Here is a 5,411-nt window from a genome sequence, read left to right on the forward strand (position 1 = left end):
TTAGGGCAAGACAATAAAGATACAATATCATTTAATGTAAATAAAAATATAAAAGATAGTCGTCCTCTGTCTGTCTCCACCGTCTGACCGCTTTAGTCAGAGCAGGTACAATATCATTTAATGTAAATAAAAAAGATAAAAGATGGTCTTCTCAAATATATTGACTCTCAACTATATTTAAAAGTTTATCTTTACACGACTCTTCATATATATTAATTTTTAACTATGTTTATATAATTAATTTCTAAGTATATTATACTCCATCCATTCCTAAATCTCCAGCGTATTAGGCATTGGTGCAGTGACCAAGGAGCGTCGATTTGCTTTTAATCACTACAAGTTTTCATAATACCCGATATCAATAAAGATTCTTAAAGAATGCGCAGAAGTAATGAAGCGACAGACATACTGAGAAGACAGAGGAACATGCTAATACAACGAAGACTAATAGAAAAATGAAAAAAGATCGGGCGACAGAGATTTGTGGACGAAAGGAGTATCAGTCAGTTTGTTGGATGTCTCTTCTACTTGGAAACCAATCAGAAAAAGTATAATAAGATGATGTGAATAGGTTGCAAAAGATGACATGACAGATTTGTGGTGACATGAAAATAAAGAAAGGAAGCAGGTTGCTCACTAGTTGTCAATTTCTGAAACCACCGGCTAGTAATCTACGTGTTTTGCGCGTCTAGTGCGGATGGTGTGCAAGGAAGACACAAGAGTTTTATACTGGTTTGGACAGAGTGTCCCTACGTCCAGCTGGGTGACTTGTGTTACCATGCACTAAGTTCGTAATAAGGGTTATAAACTGGACGATAGAGGGACGAATTTCTAAGTCTCTCAGTGAACGAGTGGGAGCAGAGTGAAGTGTTATGTGTGTCACAAATATGTTAGCTATGTAGGGGTTTCAGCCCCTCCTGTTCCATCAAAAAAATGAACATGTTGGCTACTTGTGTTTGCTCGTCCCTCGATCGTGATCCTCCCCTTCTTTTTATATACCAAGGAGAGGAAAGGCACTATTACATAAGTTTAAAATCGTGTGAGACGGACGAATATAAGGTCTTGTAGTGTAGCTTCTTGTCCTCCAGGATTCTTGCCAACCAAAGGACTCCTGCAGATGACTACTCCTCCTTCCATCGTAACACTGTAGCGATGCTCGGGTCATCGTTGTGTGACGTCTTGCCTTCGCAGGGATTGCCTTATTGTCCTTGGTTGACCACTTCGAGGACAAAGTGGTTGAACCAGTACTACAGACCATCATGTGATAGGAGGAGCCTATACATTAACATACTAACTCTTGTGGTGTCCTTCGAACCGCACACTCGTGTTAGAGCCTGACTTGCATGTACCCTTATTTGGAATGGTCATCGGCATGACCCCGTGAATTTCGAATTTGGGCAGTCGGGCGCAGCCCCTGACTCTAGGGTCGGGTGAGGCAGACTTTGTGAGACGTGGTTTCGTATTCCGACCCTTCGGGGCGATCAAGGGTCGACCGAGATGGGACAACCCACCCTACCTCTGACCTTTTGGGGTTCAGGTATCGGTCGAGGTAGAGCCATGAGGTGGGACTGTTATGGGGGTTGGGGTCGGAGGGTTGGGTTCGGATAAGACATGTTATTCTTGTTGGGTTTAGACATGATTCCTTCATTTGCTAACTCGTCGCTTCCTATTAATCTTGGTCCATGTCATACATGTGTTATTCACCTCCGACATTAGCCATCGAGCCACTAGAGGAGACCAGTGCTCCTTCAGAGGTTTCTTTTAGCGATGACGCGTTTAGCCCTTATTGAGAACACACGAGCATACTCAATGAGTCTAGCCCCGAGCCTTCGAAGGGACTCTGGGTTCATTCGGAGGGTCCTTCGATTAGGGTGTGGTACATATTTCGCTTGAGAACGTCATTCTATGTTCGTTCTTTCAATCTCGTTTTGTGATGCCAGCCCATGAGCCTCTGCTCATTGTGGTGGACCGATCAGATAGTTATTTCGACTTTTTCATCATCATCTTGAATGTGTCTCGTTCGTTAGAGACAGATGGGATGGACCACAACTCCACTTTGCCTCGATGGTACAAAGTGGGGGAGTCTGGTGAACCGCAAACGGGTTCATACAAGTGATGGCCTAGTCCCTTTCAGAGGGATTCAATGGATCAGCTGGTGTTCAACCATTAAAATTCACGACTTTTGTCCCATATAGTTCTTAGGGTCATTCTAACAACCCCAAGGGTTATGGGGCCTTTCTTTGAAGAAACAACCATGTGTTAGAAGTCAGGACTCAAACATGGGTTGGGATGCCCTTCGACCGCTCGGGCACCCAGGTACTAGCCGCTAGGACTCATTTGTTTTGTCTCTCACACAGGTTGTGCCCTAGGGCAGCTATCGAATCCTTTGATGGGTCAACATTCAAACCCTTAGGCTGTTAATGGGTCGTAGGGGCGTATTATAGCCCCATACCCCTTCTTACTTAAATGTCGTCTGACCCCTAGAAGGGTGTCGTTACATCAGCCCATTCCTCGAGGAATGACCAACTAAGATGTGGGAGCACATTTCGATGTACTTGCAATATCAGACGGGCGATAGTGCGTGCTTACCAAAGCGATCGATTTGTTCCTGTAGGTGTTAGTCAGGGCGTTTAGGCTTACTGAGGCGATCGACTTCACGTCATTTCGCTCCACCCGTTATTTTAAAAGGGTTGTTCTGGCTCCCTTCTTCTGTACGCTTTCATTTTCCCTTGCATTCCCCAACTTCCTCCTTTCAAACGTCTGAGCCTCTGATTCCTTGCAAAAGAACTTCAAGCCCACCAAGAAACCTGATAGTCGCCTAGAGGGGGGTGAATAGGGCGAAACTGAAATTTACAAATATAAACACAACTACAAGCCGAGTTAGCGTTAGAAATATAAATGAGTCCGCGAGAGAGGGCGCAAAACAAATCGCAAGCAAATGAAGAGTGTGACACGCGGATTTGTTTTACCGAGGTTCGGTTCTCGCAAACCTACTCCCCGTTGAGGAGGCCACAAAGGTCGGGTCTCTTTCAACCCTTCCCTCTCTCAAACGGTCCCTTGGACCGAGTGAGCTTCTCTTCTCAAATCAAAGCCAGGAACAAAACTTCCCCGCAAGGGCCACCACACGATTGGTGCCTCTTGCCTTGATTACAATGGAGTTTTGATCACAAGAACAAGTGAGAAAGAAAAGAAGCAATCCAAGCGCAAGAGCTCAAAAGAACACGGCAAATCTCTCTCGCTAATCACTAAAGCCTTTTGTGGAATTGGAGAGGATTTGATCTCTTTAGTGTGTCTAGAATTGAATGCCTAGCTCTTGTAAGTAGTTGAGAAGTGGAAAACTTGGATGCAATGAATGGTGGGGTGGTTGGGGTATTTATAGCCCCAACCACCAAAAGTGGCCGTTGGGAGGCTGTCTGTTCGATGGCGCACCGGACAGTCCGGTGCACACCGGACATGTCCGGTGCCCCAGCCACGTCACCAATGCCGTTGGATTCTGACCGTTGGAGTTCTGACTTGTGGGTCCGCCTTGATGTCCGGTGGCGCACCGGACATGTACTGTTCACTGTCCGGTGCGCCAGTATGGGCACGCCTGACATCTGCGCGCGCAGTGCGCGCATTTAATGCGACACAGGTAGTCGTTGGCGCCGAATAGTCGTTGCTTCGAAGTTGCATCGGACTGTCCGGTGCACACCGGACATGTCCGGTGAATTATAGCGGATGAGCCGTTGGAGATTCCCGAAGCCGGCGAGTTCCTGAGGCCGCTCCTCCTTGGCGCACCAGACACTGTCCGGTGTACACCGGACATGTCCGGTGAATTATAGCGCGCCGGCCTGAGAAATTCCCGAAGGTGGCGAGTTCGAGTTGGAGTCCTCTGGTGCACCGGACACAGTCTGGTGGTGCACCGGACACAGTCTGGTGGTGCACCGGACACTGTCCGGTGGCACACCGGACAGTCCGGTGCTCCCAAACCAGAGGGCCTTCGGTTATCTCTTTGCTACTTTGTTGAATCCAAAACTTGATCTTTTTATTGGCTGAGTGTGAACCTTTTATACCTGTGTAATCTATACACTTGGGCAAACTAGTTAGTCCAATTATTTGTGTTGGGCAATTCAACCACCAAAATTAATTAGGGACTAGATGTAAGCCTAATTCCCTTTCAATCTCCCCCTTTTTGGTGATTGATGCCAACACAAACCAAAGCAAAAATCGAAGTGCATAATTGAACTAGTTTGCATAATGTAAGTGCAAAGGTTGCTTGGAATTGAGCCAATATAACTTCTACAAGATATGCATGGATTGTTTCTTCATTTTTAACATTTTGGACCACGCTTGCACCACATGTTTTGTTTTTGCAAACTATTTTGTAAATCCTTTTCAAGGTTCTTTTGCAAATAGTCAAAGGTAATTGAATAAGATTTTGCAAAGCATTTTCAAGATTTGAAATTTTCTCCCCCTGTTTCAAATGCTTTTCCTTTGACTAAACAAAACTCCCCCTAAATGAGATCCTCCTCTTAGTGTTCAAGAGGGTTTTGATATATCATTTTTGAAGTACTACTTTCTCCCCCTTTTGAACACAATGGGATACCAATTGATAAAATTCTTTGAAAATACGAAGTTTTTGAAATTGGTGGTGGTGCGGTCCTTTTGCTTTGGGCTCATATTTTCTCCCCCTTTGGCATGAATCGCCAAAAACGGAATCATTAGAGCCCTTGAAGTAATTTCTTCCCCTTTGGCCATAGACAAATGAGTTAAGAATATACCAAAGACGAAGTCCTTTTGCACTCTCCCCCAAAGATGGAGAGTGGCTTGGAGTGACGGCGAAGCATGAGTTACGGAGTGGAAGCCTTTGTCTTTGCCGAAGACTCCAATTCCCTTTCAATATACCTATGACTTGGTTTGAGACGGACTTGAAAACACATTAGTCATAGCATATAAAAGAGATATGATCAAAGGTATATAAATGAGCTATGTGTGCAATCTAGCAAAAGAAATTGCGTGAATCAAGAATATTGAGCTCATGCCTAAGTTTGGTAAAAGTTTGTTCATCAAGAGGCTTGGTAAAGATATCGGCTAATTGATCTTTAGTGTTAATGTAAGAAATCTCGATATCTCCCTTTTGTTGGTGATCCTAAGAAAATGATACCGGATGGCTATGTGTTTAGTGCGGCTATGCTCGACGGGATTGTCGGCCATTTTGATTGCACTCTCATTATCACATAGCAAAGGGACTTTGGTTAATTTGTAACCGTAGTCCCGCAGGGTTTGCCTCATCCAAAGCAATTGCGCGCAACAATGGCCTGCGGCAATATACTCGGCTTCGGCGGTGGAAAGAGCGACTGAATTTTGCTTCTTTGAAGCCCAAGACACCAAGGATCTTCCCAAGAACTGGCAAGTCCCCGATGTGCTCTTCC

The sequence above is a fragment of the Zea mays genome, chromosome 9 (genome assembly GCF_902167145.1).
Source record: "Zea mays cultivar B73 chromosome 9, Zm-B73-REFERENCE-NAM-5.0, whole genome shotgun sequence".
Taxonomy (NCBI): Eukaryota; Viridiplantae; Streptophyta; class Magnoliopsida; order Poales; family Poaceae; genus Zea; species Zea mays.